The sequence below is a fragment of the Lagenorhynchus albirostris genome, chromosome 16 (assembly GCF_949774975.1).
Source record: "Lagenorhynchus albirostris chromosome 16, mLagAlb1.1, whole genome shotgun sequence".
Taxonomy (NCBI): Eukaryota; Metazoa; Chordata; class Mammalia; order Artiodactyla; family Delphinidae; genus Lagenorhynchus; species Lagenorhynchus albirostris.
In genome coordinates this window covers 58551174-58558629 of record NC_083110.1, presented here as the reverse complement: position 1 = coordinate 58558629, position 7456 = coordinate 58551174, and the positions used below count along the sequence as shown (strand labels likewise).

At 38.3% G+C, this 7456-nt stretch overlaps 1 pseudogene; it reads left to right on the top strand.

Moving 5' to 3' along the window:
* Nucleotides 1–1063: 1063 nt before the first annotated feature.
* On the top strand, nt 1064–2240 carry LOC132507268 (ester hydrolase C11orf54 homolog; annotated as a pseudogene).
* The last annotated feature ends 5216 nt before the right edge of the window (nt 2241–7456 follow it).

The window sequence follows — 7456 nt, the reverse complement described above, 5'->3', positions numbered from 1 at the left end:
GGCGGATTCTTAACCACTGTGCCACCTGGGAAGTTCCTCATGAGCTTCTTGTGTGTCCTTCCAGAGATACTTTATGCATATACAAGCAATACAAGCAAAAAAAAATACATACATTCTCCTTTTTTTACACAAATGGGGGCATTCAATACACATCATTCTTATTTTTGTTTTTTAAACCTAACAATATATTTGGGAAATATTTCTATAATAAGCATATAAAGTGTTTCCTCCTTTTTCGAACTGCATTTTATTCCAGTCTCCTATTGATGGGAGATGTACTGCTAGCAATTGTAAACATTGAAGAAATGATTTGTTTTTGTACACTGAACTGTGAGACATCTGCAGAATAAATTCTTAGAACTGGAATAATTGGTTCAAAAGGTATGTACACAGAAAATTTCAATCTATATCATGAGAAGCAGAATAGCATTGCAGTTAAGGGCTAAGAGCTCTAGATTGCTTTAATTCCAGCTTCATTGCTGACTAGTTTTACAGCCTTGGGCAAGTCCTTGTGTCTGTTTCCTCATCTGTAAAATGGAGATGTTGATAATAATAGCACCTACCTTAATAAGGATTAAATAAAATAGTACATGTTATACATAGCAAATGCTCAATAAAGTTATTATTATTTTGCCAAATTGTTAGATTGATTAGAATGAGGAGTACCAATTCTTTATCTTTAAGGTGGAGGGAAAGGAAGTGATAAAGTGGAAATTAAGAGAGATACAACTTAATGGTCTCAGAGTCCATTAAGGGTGTAATTCAATTACAGGAGTAATTGAAATGGAAGTAAGGGTGACAATCTTTGGATTTGAGGTGAAGGAACTGCAAGGCTGGGATGTTGGATGATCATCCCCCAAGGACTATAACGTCATGCACGATGACGACAAGAAGAGAGGAAAGTTGTAAGCTTTGTGCCCAAAATCTTAAAATGAATCTTCAATGAAAATGAGCAACATGAGGTCAGTAAGGAATTGCAATAACAGAGGTTAGAAACTGCAAAAGAGCGATTTTATTTAACTCTCTCTGCTTGCACACCTCATCACCTGTGCACTCGAGAAAGAAGATGTCTTGTGCTGAGTATTCTTTTCATGTGCCAAGTCTAGAGGAGCTTGTTGGAGTTCTGCGGAAGGGGCTAACGGATAACTTTGCTGATGTCCAGGTCTCTGTAGTTGATTGCCCTAATTTGACCAAGGAGCCATTTACCTTTCCTGTAAAAGGTATCTGTGGGAAAATTAGAATTGCAGAAGTAGGAGGTGTGCCTTACTTATTGCCTCTTATAAATAAAAAAAAAAGTTTATGATCTAAATAAAATCACAAAAGAAATCCAGCTTCCTGGAGCTTTTGTTCTTGGAGCAGGAGCAGGCCCATTTCCGACTCTTGGATTCAATTCTGAGTTTATGCCAGTTGTTCAAACAGAAAGTGAACACAAACCTCCTGTGAATGGAAGTTACTTTGCTCATGTTAACTCTGCAGATGGAGGGTGCCTACTGGAGAAATACAGTGAGAAATATCATGATTTGGGGTTTGCATTACTGGCTAATCTTTTTGCCAGTGAAGGCCAACCTGGAAAGGTCATTGAGGTGAAATCCAAAAGAAGACCTGGAAAACTTAACTTTGTGACTTGTATGAGACAGACTCTTGAAAAACATTATGGAGGGGCTTCCCTGGTGGCGCAGTGGTTGAGAGTCCACCTGCCGATGCAGGGGACACAGGTTTGTGCCCCCATCCAGGAAGATCCCACATGCGGCCGAGCAGCTGGGTCCATGAGCCAAGGCCGCTGAGCCTGCGCGTCCGGAGCCTGTGCTACGCAACGGGAGAGGCCACAACAGTGAGAGGCCCGCGTACCGAAAAAAAAAGAAAACAAAAAAATATTACGGAGATAAGCCTGTAGGAATGGGAGGTACTTTCGTGATTCAGAAGGGAAAAGTGAAGACTCATATATTATGCCGGCAGAATTTTCTTCCTGCCCATTGAACTCTGATGAAGACGTGAATAAATGGTTACGTTTTTATGAGATGAAGGCTCCTTTGGTTTGCCTGCCAGTTTTTATCTCCAGAGACCCAGGGTTTGATTTGCGGTCGGAGCACACTCATCGTTTTAGTCATCATGGAGAAGGGGGACACTACCATTATGACACCACCCCAGATATAGTGGAATATCTTGGATACTTCTTACCTGCAGAGTTTCTCTATCGCATTGATCAACCAACAGAGACCCATTCATTTGGGCAAGATTAAATCAACTGATACTCGTTTGACTGATTAATTCATTAATTGATACTAATATAAAGCCTAATAGAAATGATCTCACTACTTAATAAGGCCTATTTTTTTTGGCCTTTGAAATGAAAGGTATGTCGACACTGTACTCTGTATTACTTCACAGATCTATCTGAAAGGGATTATTGGGAACAAAGACACGTGATGGAGATGTTCTTCATTCTTTTTATTCTAAAAAATCAGTCTTATGTTTATAATTAAATATAAACAGGGTTAAGAATCAAGTGATGATTCCTACTAGCTAATGGCAATAATTTACATCTGTATATTCAGTTTTTCAAGTTAGTCTTACAACTGCTAAGTGGATGTTTCTGGGTATTAGAAAAATCAGTGCTGGAAATGTTGATAGTTGTTAAATCTTTCTACTGAATTTTTGAAATCCATTTTAGAAGTCAAAGTACACTTTTTTCATGGAATAAGGTCAGAGGGAGCAACTTTACTCCTTCTGGTGATGTTGAACCATACTCCGAAGTTTGCAATTTGCCTTTAACAAATATTAGCAACCAGACGGTTAGCCATGATTCCTCCTTTGTTTGGACTGTCAATTGGAAGCAGTTTTTGCCTTGTTGGTTATTTGCGAGAAGTGAAAAGAAACAGCATCAAAATACAATCTCGAAGTGAGTATACTTCAATTTATAAATGAGGCTATTGCCAAATATGACTACTATCCTTCATGAAATGTAAAATTATACCTTTACCAATTGTAATGATTAAAATTTTCCTCAGTGTTTTTCTATAACAATCATGAGCCAAAAACAACTCTCTAATCTTGTGATGCCAACACTGATTTAGGAGCTTTTTAGTACTAAGCATATAATAAATTGTCAAGAAATATTTTTTGTCTTTGGATGTTAACTATAACATGTCCTGTGAGTATAAATTCCTAAATATTTTTTTTAATAAACACTAGTTTGTACCAAAAGAAATGAATAAAAATTTTACATTCATAAAAAAAAAAAGAAACTGCAAAGGAGCAAGAATTCAAAGGTGGAGGAGTGGTAGTCTGGAGGCTGTGGGGAATGAAGAGAATGTCAATTCCATTGCCTTACAAGGACATCAGGTGTCTTCATTCAAAAGGACAGCAGAGGTATCAACTCACACCTGTTAGAATGGCTGTTATCAAAAAGACAACAAATAACAAATGTTAGTGGAGAAAAGGAAACCCTTGTGAACTGTTAGTGGGAATGTAAACTGGTGCAGCCACTATGGAAAACAGTATGGAGGTTCCTCAAAAAATTAAATATAGAACTATCACATGCAATTTCACTCCTGGGAATTTATCTGAAGAAAACAAAAGCACTAATTAGAAAAGATATATGCACCCCTATGTTCATTGCAGCATTATTTACAATAGCCAAGATATGGAAGCAACCTAAGTGCCCATCAATAGATGAATGGACAAAGAAGATGTGGTATATATATACAAGGAATACTACTAAGCCATGAAAAAAGAATAAAATCTTGCCATTTGCAACAAAATGGATGGACCAAGTGGGTATTATGCCAAGGGAAGTAATCAGACAGAGAAAGACAAATACGGTACTACACCACTTATACATGTGCCTAAAAAATGAAACAAATGAACAAACATAACAAAACAGAAACAGTCATAGATACAGAGAACAAACAGGTGGTTGCCAGAGGGGAGGGAGATAGAAGGAGGAAAGAAATAGATGGGGGAGATTAAGAGGTATAAACTTCCAGTTGCAAAATACTTGAGTCACAGGTATGAAATGTACAGTGGGGGGAATTTAGGCAATAATTATGTAATATCTTTGTATGGTGATAGGCTTACCATAATTAGACTTACCGTGGTGATCATTTTGAAATGTCTAGAAATATCCAATCACTATATTGTGTAACAGGAACTAACATAGTGTTGTAGATCAATTATACTTCAAAACAAACAAACTCATAGAAAAAGAGATCAAATTTGAGGTCACCAGAGGAAAGGGTAGAAGGAGGGGGAATTAGATGAAGGTAGTTAAAAAGTACAAGTTCCAGTTATAAGATAAATAAATATTGGGTCGCAGACTTTCCTGGTGGCACGGTGGTTAAGAATCCACCTGACGCCAAGGAGAAACTAAGCCCGTGTGCCACTACTGAGCCTGCGCTCTAGAGCCCACAAGCCATAACTACTGGGCCCGTGTGCCATAACTACTGAACCCGGGTGCCTAGAGCCTGTGCTCCACAACAAGAGAAGCCACCGCAATGAGAAGCCCGCGCACCTCACCAAAGAGTAGTCCACGCTCACTGCAATTAGAGAAGGCCTGCGCACAGCAATGAAGACCCAACGTAGCCAAAAGTAAAAAATAAATAAATAAATTTATTTTTAAAAAATAGTACTTGATGAGGACTTATAGACCAAAAAAAAAAAAGAATCCGCCTGTGAGTGCAGGGGACATGGGTTCGATCCCTGGTCCGGGAAGATCCCACATGCTGCGGAGCCGCTAAGCCCGAGTGCCACAGCTACTGAGTCTGCGCTCTAGAGCCTGCAAGCCACAACTACTGAGCCCTCGTGTCACAACTACTGAAGTCCGTGCGCTAGAGCCTGTGCTCCGCAACAAGAGAAGCCACCGCAATGAGAAGCCCGCGCACTGCATCGAAGAGTAGCCCCCACTCGCCGCAACTAGGGAAAGCCTGCGCACAGCAACGAAGACCCAATGCAGTCAAAAATAAATATAAATAAATAAATACATAAATAAATAAATATTGGGTTGGTCAAAAAATTTCATTCAGGTTTTTCTGTAAGCTGTTACGGAAAAATCCATACGAACTTTTTGGCCAACCCAATATTAGGATGTAATGTACAACATGACACATATAATTAACACTGCTGTAAGTTATATATAAAAGTTGTTTAAAAAAAGAAAGTTGTTAAGAGAGTAAATCCTAAGAGTTCTCATCACAAGGAAAACATTTTTTTTCTATTTCTTTAATTTGTATCTACGTGAGGTGATGGATGTTCACGAAACTTATTGTGATAATAATTTCATGACATATGAAGCCAAACCGGTACACCTTAAACTTATACAGTACTGTATGTCAATTATATCTCAATAAAATTGGAAGAAAACAAAAGGACAAATGGGGGAAATGCTGTCCGAAGAAGAGTCCAGTTTAGGTAAGGCAGGAAGTAGAGAGAACATTCTATAGCCAGATAAGGAAAACAAGTAAGTATGCTTGGACTTCCCTGGTGGTCCAGTGGCTAAGACTCTGCGCTCCCAGTGCAGGGGGCCTGGGTTCGATCCCTGGTCAGAGTACTAGATCCTACATGCTGCAACTAAGAGTGTACACGCTGCAACTAAAGATCCCGCATGCTGCAATGAAGATCCCTCATGCCACAACTAAGACCCAGCGCAGCCAAATAAATAAATAAATAAATTTTAAAATAGCATCTATTTGTTAAAAAAAGGAAGTATGCTTGTTCTAGAAACAGAGAATACCAGAGGGGTCAGGGGAAAGGTTTTGGAGAGAAGGAGAAAAGCAATTGGATGCGTGGAGCAGAAGAATAACAAAGAAAGATGGGGATGGGAATAAGTGAGGATACAGGGAACCTTGAGTCAACGGTGAAGTCACTGTTGTGAGAAGCTGATGCAAGCTATGGATCCTCTCTCCAGAAAAAAATATATTTATACATACATGCAAATGTTGCATGCAATCTCAGGTAGGTCACAAACTCCATGGACACCCAACATTTTTAATTTTTAAAAATATTTATTTATTTATTTTGGCTGTGCCGGGTCTTAGTTGCAGCACGTGAGATCTTTGTTACAGCATGTTTTTTAGTGGTGGCATGTGGACTTCTTAGCTGCAGCATGCAGACTCTTAGTTGCGGCATGCATGCGAGATCTAGTTCCGCCACCAGGGTTCGACCAGGGATTGAACTCCGCACTGGGAGTGCAAAGTCTTACCCCCTGGACCACCAGGGGAGTCCCCCCAACTTTTTAAGGTAAATTTTTTTCTTCATGTGTATTTTATATTTTTTAATTTTTATTTTATATTGGGGTATAGTTGATTTACAACGTTGTTTTTAAAGTAAACTTTTTATTGAAGTATAATATACATGCAAATAATTGGTTTCCCACTGAAAGTGAACTTCCCTATGTTACCAAAAACCAGATCAAGAAGCAGAACATCACCTGCTCCTCAGAATCCCCGCCCTGAGTCCTCTTTCAGTCACTAACCATCCCGCAAGGGTAACCGATATCCTGACTTCTATAACCATAGACTAGTTTGATCTGTTTTTGAATTTTATATAAATAAAATCATAACGATGCATTCTTATAAGTCCGGTTTCTTTACTCAATATTACGTTTGGGTGGTTCATCCATGTTGGTGCATGGAGTTGCAGTTCATTCATTCTCATGTATCATATCCCACTGTATGATGTATGACAATTTATCCATTCTACAATCCATAAATATCCGGGTTTGGGACTGTTACAAATAGTGCTGTTGTAAGTACTCTTGCACATGCCTTTTGGTGAACATATGTGCACACTATGTTGGTTATACACCTAAGAATAGAGTTCCCAGGTCATAGGTTCAGCTCTAGTAGATAATGGGTCTTATGTTTTGACAAGGAACAAGGAAAACAGGGATGCAGGGGAAGTGGAATTCATACAAGCTTTCAGCCCGAATTCTAGTATAAAGTTATACAAGATGTTTTGCAATGATCATTTATCAATACTGAGAATGAAATAAAACCACAACAATCAAAGACTGGATGAATAAACCCAAGGGGAGATTCACTGAAAAGATTAATAAAACTTCTGACAAGTCAAGAAAAAAATAGAAAACATAAAATTTTAAGAAATATTAATTGCCAAAACGGACTCAGGAAGACTCAGAAGAGTTGAGGAGACTAATAATTATTGAAGAAACCGGAAAATTACGTTAGAGAATTCTCTCTCCAAAAAAAGCACTAGGACCTGACACTTCTCATGGTCACCTTTCTTTACTGCTTCAAAGAATAGATAATTCCCATGCTATTTAATCTGGTTTAGGACATAGAAAAAGACGGAAAGTTTCTCCAATAACTTTACATAACTAACAAAATCATAATACCAAAACTTAACAAGGCATAAATAAGAAAACTTCAACCCATTTTTTCATATGACTAAAGATGCAAAAGAAAGAAAATCCTAAGTAAATTGCAAAGAGAATCCAATT